The sequence below is a fragment of the Pelodiscus sinensis genome, chromosome 14 (genome assembly GCF_049634645.1).
Source record: "Pelodiscus sinensis isolate JC-2024 chromosome 14, ASM4963464v1, whole genome shotgun sequence".
NCBI classification, from domain to species: Eukaryota; Metazoa; Chordata; order Testudines; family Trionychidae; genus Pelodiscus; species Pelodiscus sinensis.
Genome location: NC_134724.1, coordinates 1,437,501 through 1,452,976, shown reverse-complemented (window position 1 = coordinate 1,452,976; position 15,476 = coordinate 1,437,501). Strand labels below are relative to the sequence as shown.

The 15,476-nt window shown below is 51.4% G+C and overlaps 1 long non-coding RNA gene across 3 annotated transcripts in view; it reads right to left on the bottom strand.

The window, feature by feature from the left end:
• Positions 1 to 9,267: 9,267 nt before the first annotated feature.
• LOC142818281 (uncharacterized) overlaps positions 9,268 to 15,476 on the bottom strand; it is a 97,354-nt gene continuing 91,145 nt past the window's right edge. For all 3 annotated transcript variants that reach the window (XR_012895668.1, XR_012895667.1, XR_012895669.1), the window contains 2 exons: positions 10,141 to 12,337; positions 9,268 to 9,872 (listed from right to left, as the gene is read on the bottom strand). This is a non-coding gene — a long non-coding RNA (uncharacterized LOC142818281). The remainder of the gene's footprint in view (positions 9,873 to 10,140; positions 12,338 to 15,476) is intronic.

The window sequence follows — 15,476 nt, the reverse complement described above, 5'->3', positions numbered from 1 at the left end:
GGATTTGTGACGGAGCACCACAGCCCCTCACTTTAAATTCCCCGCAGCCATCTACTGGGCACTGCGGGGCAGAGAGAGCACACGCGCAGCATCCTCAAAGGCCGCGCAACAGGTGAGAGGGGAAACGCCGGGAACTTTAAAACCCAGCGGCCCAGCTCCAAAAGCAGCTGGGGCCCGACTACAGGTGACAGCTGGAGCCATTTTTGCATCCTGGGCCCCGCCCTACAGCACCACGCAGCACCCCAGGGGCACCCCCACCTGTCCCGGTAGCACTGCACAGCACCCCAGGGGTGCCCCTTCCTGGCCCTGCAGCTTGGGCTGGCTCTGACTTCAGCCCTGCAAGCTGTAAGGCAGAAGCTGAAGGTAAGGGGGGGGGCATAAGAGAAAGGGGTGGGAGAGGAAGGGGCTTTTGCGGTGTGGGAGGGTGAAGGAGGAAGAAAGGGGAAGGGGCTTGTACGGAGGGGGAAGGGGGAGAAGAAAGGGGAAGGCACCAAAGGGACAGGGTAGAGGAGACACAAATACTAGGGGGGAAGTGGAGACAATGAGGCAAAGGGCAGGAGGGGAGGTGTCAGTGGGAGGGGGGACAGGCTGATGCTGGAAGAGGAGAGGGGAAGGGCATTGGAGGGGGAGGTGCTGTGAGAAGGCTGACAGAAGGGGTGGGCATGAGGAAGGCTGGGATGGAGCAAGTCATGTGTGAGGGCACAGGGGCATGAGGGGAATGGAGGCAGAGGATAGTGAAGAGGTGGGTATCAGGGAAAGAGGGCAAAGGGCGCAGGGGCAGTGAGGGAAGGGGGAGGCACCAGGAGGGTGCAGGGCTAAGGGAAGGTACAGGTGCCAGGGGGTTCTGGGGGTGAAGCAGAAGGGCAGACACCTGCAGGGGAAGGACCAGCACCAGAGGAGAGAGGCGAGGGAGGTGTTAGAGGAAGGGATGAGGAGGGGTGGCTCACATGATCAGAGTGGGCACAGGGAGGAGAGAAGGGCTGGCGGAGGAGGGGCAGGTCTCAGGAAGGCTGAGGGCAGTGAGAAGGGCAGGAGTCAGGACAGCAGAGGAGGGTGAGGGGTTGGGGGACAACAGGCACCAGGCGAGTTGATAGAACAAGGGGAGGAGACATGGCAGCAGAGGGGAAAGGTAGATATTTATTAATAACTTGGGTGCCACAATGGCTCATCCAAACAAGCCACATGAACTCAGTGCTGGTGCACAACACAAAATTCATTCTGCTCATGGGAGGAAACTCTTAGAGGGACACTTCCCCCAGCCTCTCTGCCCCCGAGTTAATGTCACACACATTGGTTAATGCAATTGCAGGGTAGTTGCATGGGGGCCAAACTAATACCTATTGGTAGGAGGATGGTGGGAAAAGTCCTGGGGGGTGGGTCACATAACACTTTTTACTTTTGGTCATGTGCCCATCTTGCCCGGAGAGGGTTACCTCCAGAGGCGTGGCTAATGGGGGCCAGGGGCGTGGTTAACAGGGGTCAGGGGTGCTGCTAATGGGGGGTCAAAGTACATTTTAAAAAAATTCTTTGGGTGCACACCCTCATGAAATGTGCTGCGCACGCCTATGGCTCTAACATTGCATAAAGCTAGATATTTACCACCCCCCTTCCCTCAGCTACATCTAAATGCTGATGATAACTGAGAATAAATATCTGCTCAGATGGGGTTGGGGTTATGCCGCATCCTGTTATTATAATGCAGTTGTTTTCTCCTGGATCACCACATGCCCCTGATGGAAAATCAGAAAAATCACAGATTCCCCAGGACTGGCTCACCAAGAGCAGCGAAACAGGATGAGAAGCAGCAATGAAACAGCAGCGGAGTAAAAGTCAGAATGACAGAACCATTAAACACTCAATATCTTCATGTAATCTTTCCACTTATGCCAGTGATTAAGCAGATGATTAAACAAATAAAGACTAATGGAACACGCAAGGCAATCACATCTTTCCGGGGGAATGAATGGAGGATTCCAGACGATATTAGAACAAATTGTCTACAACTAATAGCGGATGTGTTGCTTTTGTCTAAACAGCATTTGCTACGATCTCACTCAGTGGCAATCAAAATATTTGCTTAAACCGAGATGATCGGCACAGCTAAACAATTCTCCCACCAGCAACAACACGCTTATTTTCCAAGGAATTGTCCGTCCCTATGAGTCAACTTCGTTTGCAATACCCCTTCCGGCTAAGGCCTTGATCTTTGAAACACATATATAATGTGCAGTTTTAAGCACGGGAGAAGTGCTAGTGACTTCTCTAGGCGATGCTTTCAGGGGCCAGAGAAAGGTGAGTGGAGCTTGGGTGGGTTTGTTTTAGTATTGAAATGTTTTGGATGGTGGGGCAGGAGAAAGAGGAAGGTGTGTGAAACCCAGAAAGGACAACGCGGGTGATTAGCCCGGAACCAGGCAGTGACAGCAGCAAACAACCTGCGCTGCTCCACCCTACCCTGCCAGCTCCTGACATTGCTTGGGGGAGGGCTGGAAGCTGCAAATACGCGGGTTGGGGGGGAGGAGTGGAATGGGGGGAGGAGGAGGAAGAAGCAAAATATCATAGAATCCTAGAACACTAGAACTGGAAGGGACCTCGAGAGGCATCGAGTCCAGTCCCCTGCCCCCACGGCAGGACCAAGCACCGCCTAGACCATTCCTGACAGATGTCTGTATAACCTGCCCTTAAAGTGATGGAGCGAGCTCCAGAGATGGAGATTCCACAACCGCCCTAGGCAACAATTTTTCTCCCTCCTCCTTGTAACACCCTTTTAGGGACTTGAAGACCGTTATGTCCCCTCTCGGTCTGCTCTTTTCCAAATTAAATTAGCCCAATTCCTTCAGTCTTCCCTCCTAGCTCATGTTTCCTAGACTTTGAATCATTTTTGTTGCTCTTCTCTGGACCCGCTCTAATTTCTCCACATCTTTCCTGAATTGCCTAGGGGGGTTGTGGAATCTCCATCACTGGAGAGATTTAAGAGCAGGTTAGACACACACCTGTCAGGGATGATCTAGACAGCGCTTGGTCTTGCTGTGAGGGCAGGAGACTGGACTCGCTGACCTCGCAAGGTCCCTTCCAGGTCCAATATTGTGTGATTCAATGGGCTTGTGGGAAGGAGTGGGGTGGGGTGGGGTCAGGGTAAACTGGGGCCCATGACAGGCTGGGACTCACTACTGCTGGTACCAGCCCCCCCTTAACTGCCCAGGCCACCCTGCACCCCAGAGCTGCTTGAAGTGCGGGGTCCGCCCCTAAGCACAGAACCTGGGGCAATTGTTGCCGTCTGTCCTATGCATGGGACGGGATGGCTCTCAAAATATCAGCCCGAACACTGGTGGAGCAAGGGCCCCACGGGCCCACATCCTTTGCAGCCCTTGAACCCAGACCAAGCAGAAGGGCCCAGGCCTGCAGTCCAGCTGCAAGCAGCCTCATGGCTGCAAGACTGCACTGTACCCAGGCCTCAGAGCCCCCTGTAAGGGCAGGAAGGGCCTGCCTTTGGCACCAAAAGCCAGAGGACGCCTTGAACTATTGGTGGGTTACTCATCGGAGCATAAGCAAGGCCAGGCCAAAGGGCCATCTAGCTCAGTGTCCGGTCTGCTGGCAGTGGCCAATGCCAAAGGGAAAGAAGAGAATCAAGCGATCCCTCCCCTGTCCTGGAGCACCATAGACCTCTATCACATCCCCCCTTAGTCTCCTCTTTTCTAAGCTGAAAAATCCAAGTCTTTTTAATCTCTCCTCATGAGACCCGTTCCAAACCCCTCATTTCTGTTGCCCTTTTCTGAACTTTTTCCAGTGCCAACAGATCTTTTCTGAAAAGAGGCAACCACATCTGCATTCAGTATTCAGAACTCCCTCTGGGGGCCCCCGACTGCTAACTGTGGCTTTGTCCCTGCCCCAGTTCGAACTGAACAATTTTGGGTTGATTCCTGCCTCCACAAATGTCATGGAAGGGAACCAAAAGGACAAGGCCTTGCGGGTTCTCCACACTAAGACGAGTGGGTTGGAATTTGGGAACAGCGTAGCCAATTGGGGTCCTCCCACTAGTGGCTGAAGTTGGCTGACAGAGTGAAACTGATCGCTGTTTCCAACATACGTGTGGCTCGTAATATTGTATGCGCCAAGGATGTTATCAGCATCCAATGTGTAGCTTTTATACAAAAACAACCACTGTGCATTTTCTCTCTGCAGGTCTTTTTCTTTCATCAATTTTGCATACAGGAAGATCATGTTTGCTCTAAATACCTTTGGTTTTTAAAGTCTCCGAAAATTTTTGAGATTAAAAAGAAAAAAAAGAAAAACTTTCCGCAGAACCTGTCACAGGGCTGCAACTGCCAAACGCACACAAACAAAGCTCTTCCATCCGAGCAGTTACTTAATTAAGAGGGGGACTAGACAAGGCGCTCAACGCACAGATAATTACTCACATTTCTCAGGCAGCAGCAACTGCAGCGCCCATGAAAGGCAGACGGCAGCACTCTCATGCATATTCATCAAAAGATGTAACTGCTGGGGACGTTTTGCGAGGAGACAGCGACGTATTCGTGGAGCATCTTGGGTTCCTTTTATGGAATTTAGCACTTGCCCAGATTTTCTTTTTTAGCTCCAATTAAATTGATCAACAAGCCAACAAACAAAAACAGCCCGTTTGGATTTGAGTCAAGGCTGTGGTGAATTCACTCTTTTAGGCCTTGTCTACGCTGGAAGAAATGAGACCGGTAATTTATCTCCCGTGCAACTCCATGGTTGGTTGGACCAGTGGAAACTGTAGTCTGAATGGGCATAGGTGGATTTGCTACCTTGCCTTCACTCAGCACACAATCAACCTGTGGAACTCCTTGCCAGAGGATGTGGTGAAGGCCGGGACTTTAACAGGGTTCAAGAAAGAGCTAGATAGATTCATGGAGGATAGTCCATCAATGGCTATTAGCCAGGATGGGTAAGAACGGTGTCCCTAGCCTCTGTTTGTCTGGAGGTGAGTGACAGGGGAGGAATCACGTGAGGATTCCCTGTTGTGTTCCCTCCCCCTGGGGCATCTGGTATTGGCAGACAGGGTACTGGGCTGGATGGACCATTGGTCTAGACCAGTACGGCCGCTCTTATGTTCTTAGGTCTTCTAATCCAGCTCAGAGCACGGTTCAGGGACCTCGACTGTCTACCCTAGAACTTCTACTGGTGCCACCCCTGTGCTGCCCTGCGGGTGAATATAGGTCCCCTAGATACACTCTATAGAACAGGCCAACCCAGATCTCAAGCGGCTTTGCTCAAACTCAGAAAGCCTGGACAACAGAAGCTCGGTAGCATCCTCCAATATGGAGTGACTGGCCGAGTTTTAGCTAAGGCGTTACACTGCAATCATCCTCATCATCGCGAAAAGGGCAAGAGAGCGGCTCCAAAAGTAAAACGAACCCTAAAAGAGACAAGCCCCTTCCTCCAGGCCAGACCTTTGACTAAATCTGCAAGCAAAACCCCCGCCAGACCTCTAACGATTCAGTGTTTGGACGGTTTTCATTCTGGGTTCCCATACCCGGAAAAATCTCACGACAAACTTGCTTCTCGTCTCATCCTGTGACACAGAGACCCTCAGCAAAGGGTCCTCTGTTCCTTGCATATAGCTCTCACTTCAGACCAGACAAACTCACTACACCAAACACAGGTCGTACGGACTAATTATCTGTACAAGAGGAACATGGGAGGTACCTACAGAAAGCTCATAAATTCTCAAGATCCAGAATCACAACAAGCCGGAGGTATGGAAATACACGAGGAACAATCTGTTTCTATTGGAAGTATGCTCAAGCAGACAATAGTCACCAGCCAATCATGTGCCTCGGTGATGGCCCGTCTTGGCAGGGAGACTTACCACCCCTCCCTGTTTGGTCGTGATGCAATGCAAGGCTCAGTTGGTTAGCCTGGCACAAGACTTAGACCCATGGTGTCCAACATGCCAGCCACTAGCCACGTGGGGCTGTTTGGTTGGTTGAGTGTGGCTAGTTGGATCATAACATTATTTACATTTTCAGAATAACGTGGCTAGTTTGGACACTATGGACTTAAGCTTTGAAAAGGTAACAAACAAACCAGCAAAACAATTTCAAAGTCAAAAAGAAACTTCGCAACAAGAGAGGGGTTGAAGGGCTGTCTGGGAGGGGAAACAAAAGGCTGTTTTGAGTAGAACAGCCAGGGACAAGCACTCTGTATCCAGTCACTGAGAAAAGGCTCTTCCATGCGGTTTGGATCCTGGGTCTCGAGAACCCAGCCAGCTCCACAACCGAGCGAAGGGGAAAATGTACCTAACTAGATAGGAAGAAAAACTCCCTTTTGTTTGTTTAAAACCTGCTGCCTATTCATTTCATTGGGTGACCCCTAGTTCTTATATTGTGGGAACAAGTAAAGAACTTTTCCTTATTCATTTTTCCCACACCACTCATGATTTTATGGACCTCTATCATATCCCCCTTTGTCTCCTCTTTTCCAAGCTGAAAAGTCCTAGTCTTTTTAATCTCGCTTTATGTGGGATCTGTTCCAAACCCCTCATCATTTTTATTGCCCTTTTCTGAACCTTTTCCAAAGCCAATCTATCTTTTTTGCGATGAGGTGACTACATCTGTACGCAGTATTCAAGATGTGGGTGTTCCATGGATTTAGAGAGACAAGAAGATGGTCTGTCTTATTCTCAATCCCGTTTTTAATGATTCCTAACATTATTTGCTTTTTTGACTGCCACTGCCCACTGCATGGATGTTTCCAGAGAACTATCCACAATGACTCCAAGATCTCTCGAGTAGTTGTAGCTAAATTAGCCCCCATCATATTGTATGTAGAGTTGGGGTTATTTTTTCCAATGTGCATTACTTTGCGCTTATCCACATTAAATTTCATTTGCCATTTTGTTGCCCAATCACTCAGTTTGGTGAGATCTTTTTGAAGCACTTCACAGTCTGCTTTGGTCTCAACTATCTTCTACAGTTTGGTATCATCTGCCAATTTTGCCACCTCACTTTTCTCTAGATAGTTTATAAATAAGTTGAATAGCATTGGTCCCAGGACAGACTCTTGGGGGACTCCACTACCTCTCTCCACTCCAAAACTAACCATTTATTCCTACCCTTTGTTTCCTGTCTTTTAACCAGTTCTTAGTCCATGAAAGGATCGTCCCTCTTATCCTATGACAACTTACTTAAGAGCCCTTGGTGAGGGACCTTGTCAAAGGCTTTCTGGAAATCTAAGTACACTATATTCACTGGATCCCCCTTGTCCACATATTTGTGGACCTCCTCAAAGAACTCTAGTAGATTAGAGTATCAGAGGGGGAGCCGTGTTAGTCTGAATCTGCAAAAGCGGCGAGGAATCCTGTGGCACCTTATAGACTAACTGAAGTGTAGGAGCATAAGCTTTTGTGGGCAAAGACCCACTTTGTCAGATGCATGTGACAAAGTGACAAAGTGGGTCTTTGCCCGCGAAAGCTTATGCTCCTACACTTCAGTTAGTCTATAAGGTGCCACAGGACTCCTCGCCGCTTTAGTAGATTAGAGACACCCTTTACAGAAAACATGTTGACTTTCCCCAAACAAATTATGTCTCTGACAATTTTATTCTTTACTATAGTTTCAACTAATTTGCCCAGTACTGACATTAGATTTACCAGTCTGTAATTGCCAGGATCACTCTAGAGCCCTTTTTAAATACTGGCATCACATTAGCTATCTTCCAGTCATTAGGCACAGAAGCTGATTTAAAGGATAGATTACAAACCACAGTTCATAGTTCTGTAATTTCCCATTTGAGTTCTTTCAGAACTCTTGGGTGAATGCCATATGGTCCCAGTGACTTGTTACTGTTAAGTTTATCAATTTGTTCAAAAACCTCCTCTCATACCACCTTAATCTGGGACAATTCCTCAGATTTGTCACCTAAAAAGAATGGCTCAGGTTTGGGAATCTCCCCAATATCCTCAACCGTGAAGACTGAAGCAAAGAATTCATTTAGTTTCTCCGCAATGCTCCTCTGGCACCTCGATCATCCAGTAGCCCCACTGGTTGTTTAGCAGGCTTCCTGCTTCTGATGCACTAAACATTTTGCTATTACTGTCTGCGTGTTTGGCTAGCTGTTCTTCAAACTCCGTTGTGGCTTTTCTTACATGTTTACACTTAATTTGACAACGTTTATGCTCCTTGCTATTTTCCTCACTAGGATTTGACTTCCACGTTTTAAAAGACGCCTTTTTAATCTCTCACTGCTTCTTTTACTTGGTTGTAACCGATTGTTTCTACTGCACTTTCATTAAATTTTTACTCTCTCGTCAATAAACCTAATTTTGTTTTATTGCTCGTGCCCCCAAATGCTGTCTGGTTTGCAGGTGTGGGGGGGCTAAGAGATAGCTGTAAATGGGTACACTGCCCCTCTGGATGCAGAAGACCTGGGATTGCTGTTCCTGGCCAGTGTCGGGACTGGCTATCCCAGGGGTGTGATACAAAGAGATCAAGGACTGGGGTGGGCATTTCTTGTTAACCTGCATGGCAGAGATGGGGCTGGCCGAGCCCAGAGGAGAATCCTAGAGGGGCTGAAGGGCTGGTGGTGTTAGGAAGCCAACGCCCAAATACCACAAGACTGACCCTCTCACGCTGGCAGCAGGGAGGTGCCTCAAAAACTATCCTGGATCCCATCTCAGATTTGCAGACGGAGTTTCATACCCACTGCTGGGTACCCAGCTCGTACCGGTTAGTTCCGACGCACTTTAGAGGCACATGACACGTGGCTTAGCCAGCTTGGGTGTGAGGATAAACACTCCTGCAGTTCCTGCGTCCTCACAGATGCCACACTCCCCCCGTCCCGCTTCAGAGCATGCTTGGGGCAGCACTCAAGAAATCCCACCACATTAACTCTGCAACACAGGCATATCTGCAAGGTGATGCTCCCCGTTCCCAGCCTTTCTTCCACCACGGATGCCCCCTCACACCGGCAGTAAGAGGGAGAGTCTCAGAACCTCCCCTTCCATCTCCTCCCGGTGCCGGTCATGCTGGCCACCCATCAGTCTGGGAGGAGCAAGCTCAGCAGAAGGAAACCGAGGCCTATTTTCTGGCCCTACTTGGCTCAGCTCCAGGCAGAGGTCCTCCAGACAGCATCCTCTGGCTCCCAGGACTCCTTCACAGGTGCTGTCTAGAGGGCCTCAGCTCTGTGACTCCATCCATGTCTCTTGTCTCCAGCCTATGGCCTGCATGCCTGTTCCTTTTAAATAAATATTTAACGCTTTGTTCGCCCCCTCCCCCCGCCCTGCCCTCAATGTTTAGTTCATTCCTGGCTCTGTGGCTCCTCCCACGGTTGGTAGGCTCCACCCACCCTTTCAGGATTTCAAACAGGCCCACAGAAGGCCATCCAGACGCCTGAGTTACAGTTCTCTCTGGCAATGGAGACAGTGCCAACGGAACTGACTCCATGCTGAACCGAGCGGACACAGAATGTTTTGATTTGCTTCCAGCAACCCAAGGAAAACATGTCGCCTTCTCCAAACCGACACTTTCTGGAATTGTCCATATTCTGGCTTTTTGGTCCCAATTCTTGAAATATTGAAACTTGCCACCGGATGGAGATTCTGACACCCTGTGTGGCAATGAATGAACACTAGAACTGGAAGGGACCTCGCGAGGTCATCAAGTCCAGCCCCCTGCTCTCGCGGCAGGGCCAAGCACCATAGGTGCATTGCGTACACACATCAGGCTAAGTTGGAGATGCCCTGGCTTCTTTCCCTCCTTTTCTGCTTTCACCAGCATCATCTTCTCTCCACAGACCATGTGCCCAGCGTGGTTTCCGTTCCAAATTTTTAAGAGAGAGAGGGGGACCCGGAAATCCCCCCAAACTCTTCCAGCACAGGAGGCTGTCGAGACCTAGGAAAAAAGCAATGGATATTTACTTCAGAACAGCTCAGTGGTACAAAATCAGGCTAAAAAGAAACAAAAAAAAGAAAAAACCGTTGTGAACACAGAGTGGCATCCCCTGCATATCTGCTGCTTTCCCAAGTTCCCTTTCAAAAACCCAACCCCCAATCCGATCACGTGCCTTGCAGACAATGGCCTTGACACAGACACGTTGAACAGCGCGCTATGGGCAGGGGAGGGATTGAATGAAGAGCAGACACACCGCAGCCATCCCTACCTGCTTGAAATGCACCTGTCTCTCTTGGCTTCTGCCTCCTGCTGAGAAAGTCCAAAGGATCCAGATTAACTGCACCGCTCTTGCTCCTGGAAGTTTTCCACAGCTGAGCTGGAGAGCCCAGGGTGCTGGCAAGTCGCAGGGGAGGAAGAGCGGAGGTGGCGAGGGAGGTTCAGGAACCTCTGACGAAGCAGAAAGCCATTGCCAGAGAGCTGGAAATCCATACATCAAATAAAACCTGCCCCCGGCCCTGCCCTAGGACACGGTGCAGCCTGCGGCGCTGTGAGCCGCTGAACAGTGAGCTGCGCGTCAGCAAGGCTAAGGGCTGCTGCAGCCTGGGGGAGTTTAACAAAAGCGAGGTCAAAGAGAAGGAGGGCTCCCACAGGAGACCCCGCCCTAGGCCCCGCAGTGGGACCATAAGCCCGCTGTGGCCGGCTCCAGGGGCTGGGCTCAGGAGACAGAGCTAGGAACCAGCATCCAGCGGGAGGTCCAGGGGAACGGATTGGCCATGGGAAGGCCAGCCCATGGCCTACGTGCCACAGCGGGCGGGCTGGAAGGCTGGCCACGGGGGGAAGGCTGGGGATTGCGTCTCAGAAGGCTTTCCGTTGGTTCCTTCTGAGACACGGGACAAGCTGCCCTCACTGGGGTCCCCACCGCGAGCTCCCAGGGCTGGAGAAATTCAGACAAGGGGCCTTGTTTTAAAAAAAAAAAGAACCAAACTTCCAGCGAGGTATTTAACCAAATGGAAGAATATACCAGGAGCCGTGACGGAGGCCCGTCCCAGAGCACTTTTCAGGCAAGACTGGGTTTCCCTCAGATCCGCCTCTGCGCCAAAGGAATGAGGTTGGGGTGTTCTCCTGCCTGGGATACACTGGAAGGCAGGCCCAGGGATCACAGTGGGTCCTTGGGGTCTGGAACCCAGGGGTACTCCCCTTCTCCCTGCTCCTTTGTCTAGCCTGAAAGCTGATGGGGCAGGCGCTACGTCTTATTGCGTGCGCCTGCCGTGCCTCGTGCCGGCGGGGCTCAATGGGCCTGTAGGCGCACAGCCAGCCAGGTGGTGGAAGAAACGGGGCAGAGCTAAGTGGCCTACTGAACCGCTCTCAAACACCCCTTTCTCCTTTGGAAAGCTGGCCTGTCTCCACTGGGACGGTCGGCCGGGGCAAGGCCTCGGCACACTCCTAAATTGCTTCTGTGCTAGGAAGCATAGGCACCACATTCATGAGCTAGGAGGGAAGTCTGAAGCAATTGACTGGTTTAGTTTGGAAAAAAGGTGTCTGAGGGGACACATGCCAGCAGCTTTCAAGTGCCTGAAGGGGTGTCACAAGGAGGAGGGGGAAATTGTTCTCCTTGACCTCTGAGGACAGGTCAAAAAGCAAGGGGCTTAAATTGCAGCATGGGAGGTTTAGGTTGGACATTAGGGAAAACTTCCTGCCTGCCAAGGTGGTTAAACTCTGGAATAAATTGCCTGGGGAGGTTGGGGAATCTCCATCTCTGGAGAGATTTAAGAGCAGGGATGATCTAGATGGTGCAGGGGACTGGACTTGATGAACTCTCACGGTCCCTTCTAGTTCTCGTGTTCTGTAATTTACAATGGGTTTTTATTGCCACCAACTACTACATCTCCACCGGCGCAATCCACCCACCATGGGCGTTAAGGGCTCCCCATGAGTGTCACACAATCCTGCACCGGGGCATAAGCTTGCAGAGAAAGCCAAATTCCTAGCAGTGCGAGAAGAGTTGTAAAAAAGCATCCCCTCCCCATGGCCGTTAATTGCCTGCAGGCACCAAGAGAATGCACTCCACACACACTGTTCTCGTCAGCTAATTATGAAAGGCTCTGGCTACCCAAGGCAGGATGGCCTGAAATCTCCAGTCACTAATCAGACATTTCAGCCCAGTGCAAGAGCAGGAACGGAAGGGGCTATGATGAGTCTGACATTTTTTGTTGCCTCTTCTAGCCGTGGGGCACTCAGCAGAGTCCCCCATTGTGTCCTCAAGCCCTCATTAGCTCGTGGGTGGGGACACAGGATTTGCGGAGGCCCAGCCCACAAACTAGTCACACGTGGATTGAGTTCCAAGCCCGCGCGGACCTGCAGGTTTAACTCACGCAACTCCTCATCCTTAATAGAAAGGGTAGATTTCTATTCAGCAGCTGGAACTGGAGAAGACAGCAAGTCCATGACATGAATTCCAAGTCTCCCTAAAAGAAGTAAATTGTTTTGAGCATGCACGGCCATCGCTTGCTATCTTCTTTTTTCTTTTTTTTTTGCCAAGACTCATTACTACATTGTGGAGATGCTCTACGAAAGGGCATCTCTTTGAATGCATTTGCTTTTTTATTAATGTGTGCTAAGACAAGTCAAGCCTGATTATCATGAAGACAATTGCTGAATTCCCTCCTGGAGAAATCTCATCTAGAGTGTGTAGGCGTTTTAATTTCAGAGACCCATTAATTGGCACAATTGCTTAAGCAGCTGCTTTCGCTGTCATTTTAGGACCACTTTAGGAAAAACAGAGCTCCAAAAACCCCCCTCCCCCTACGACAGACCAGTGCCCACGCTACAGAAACGTAATTAATGCAAGGAGCTTCCTGCGAGTTATAAGTAACAAAGGCCAGATTGGCACCAAACGCTGGATTATGCCAGCACCACCAGCGTGTGCGAACAGCTAACTCCCTTGGGTCCGAATGTCAGAAGTGCTCAGCTCTCAGAAGGCCCACTGGAACCGATGGGGCCTGCAGGGCCTCTGGAAAGCAGACTGGACATTTTACGTAGTAGGACGGCTCCCCCAGCTTTCGCCAAGGTTTGGTTCTCTCCTCAGGGCCCAGGAGCATTGTATAAAACTGCCAGCTTGGACCCCCACCTGGCGGCTTGCCTGAGGACCAAGCTTTCCCCTGTGCCTGTGGAAGGACATGGGACAGGGCACTCCAGCGGCACCCAGCCTAGGACAGTGGCTCTCCAGGCCCCGGCAGAGCAGCGGATGCCGAAGAAAAGCACTCAGTGGCATAGTGTGACTCATCACTGCGGCGCCTCCTGCTGGCCACTCTGGGACTCGACTCAGCGCTGGAGCACCCTCTCTGGCTGGTGTCTCACCTGGGGTTCCCTGTTCTCTGGTAACGGCTGCACCGCCTTATGTTAGGAGCTGCGTTCCTCCCAGACCACGGTGCCCTTCCCTCCAGGTTCTGCCCCACAGCAGCACCCCCCCAGTCTGGGGTCCTCCCTCCCAAGGTTCCCCCAGCCCCTACACCCACCTTGCCTCCATGACCCATGGCCAGTCGTCATCAGGCCCCTGCCTCAGGGGCAAACTGCCCTCCGACATGGCCACTCATCACAGGCACAGAGGTGGGGACCTGCTGCTTTTGCCAGCCCAGGCCTACCACCTCAGCCCAGGGCTACTGAGGCTGGCACTCCCCTGGCTCACCCTGCCGTTCCCCAGCATTGCTCTGTCCGTGGCACCCTAGGAGCAGGCACCCTGGGTCCTCCCTCCAGGGCTGGAGTGAGAGTGAGCTCAGCCTGGCAAGCTATCTTTTTTATCTAGCCCTCTTGGGCTCTGATTGGCTGCCGCAAGGCCTCTCATGATTGGCCCCTTGCTACAGCTTTAACCCTTTTCATGCCTGGAGGGGGGTGACCACCCCGCTACACACTCCGCAGCCAGAAAACGCCCAAGGGGAACAAGAAACGGCCTGGGAGAGGGGAAAACCATTGGCTCAGATGTGAGAAAAGAATGTGGGAATGGGAGAGGCCACCAAGGAGGGGAGCACAGAGGGGTAACACACAGAGAGCCAGGAGAACTTCCTGGAGGGCAACAGAAAGGAGGAGGAAAAAGGAAATGGCTCCAGCAAAGGGATGTTCGGGGAGCCAGCTGGGTGCGAAGGGCACACGCCGGGTCCGAGTTGCTGGAAAAGGTGCTTTCTGATCCCCCCTCTGCCCCGTTCTGACCTCTTACACGGGGCTGTGCCCGACGGCTGAACTAAGTCTCCTGCGTTCCCTTCTCTTCCATGCTTCTCGAGACCAAGAGGGCCCCTCTTCACTCATCCTCAGCAGCTCAGGGAATTGGAGGGCACCAGAGACTGGCCATCGGGTGCCAAGCATGGACTCTAGCATTGCCCTCGCTCTTTTTCCTCCACCAAAAGAAACCACCCCAATATTTGCCTTGGGTTTCCTTGTCACTCTGTCTGTGCTGCATCGACCCGAGAGATGTTGGAGGTAACAGCTTCCAAGCCAAGCCACACCAGGACTCTCAGAATGCCTGACCTCCTCTTGACAAGAAGGATTGGCCAGTGAACGCCATGCTGGGGAGCGGCCTGCCTTCCTGCCACGGATCCTTGGTTCCGATCCAGCCTGTGCAGCTGTGGCCAGGCGCTACAGACCGTTTGCACGTCTCAGCAGGGTCAGAGCTTCGCAGGTCACTGAGCACTGTTGCATGCATGCAGCACATTTCAAAGTGACCACTGCACACCAACTAAGTCCAATTCATCGTGGTGCAGTTCAGGGTACTGCCTGATAAAGGCCGAGGTGATTTGCGTCCCAACCAGTTGACACCTCCTCTCCTCGTCATCTCCTCTAAATCAACATGCACTCGGCCTGGTGTCCAGCCCTAACTAGCACTGGAAGCAATGAGACTCAGGATGGGTCTACACTGGGAAAGTTTCGTGACCAAAATGCTGTTAACATGCAAAAGTCACCAAAAGTGAAAACTAGCCAAACTGGTTTTTCTGCCTCCCCTTGTCAACATTTCATGGCCACATTGCTAGCTCCCTGTGCACAGATAGAGCAAAGCATTGTGGGTAAGTATCCCAGAGGACAGTTTTGGAGGAAGGCAGAGCTGATCCCTGCGCTTCTTGGGATTTCCTCATAGCTCTGGAAGCTCTCTGTGTTGAGGAATGTCAAAGCAGCACGGCCATCTCTCCAGCCTTCCCCCTGCAGCAGCCTGCCTGCCGCTGTGTTCCTAGTGGGGCAGAACAGGAGCAGTCCAATGATTTGTTCTTTGTTTGTTCCCAAAATGGAGCAGCTCACTCAGCTGTAAGACTCTTCCCGGAGCTTTGAAAGGGGAGAGGGTGCATGCCTGCAGGGTTGCAGAGATCACAGAACACAGAGCCCAGCCATCAGGGCAAGCATGGTGGGATCCTGGCAGAACCAGCTTTCTTGACAAAACAAACAGCAGAGTCCACACTGGATCTTTGTCAGCAATAAAAAGGGCTGGGGGGGGAGGGGGGGGGGAAGAGACAAAAGTCCCTCTTGGGGCTGAGAGTTTTTTTCCACCAGAACTGGGTGTTTTCCCAACAACCGTCACACTGCCATATGTACACTCTCACTGTTTTGTCACCAAAAGGCAGGTTT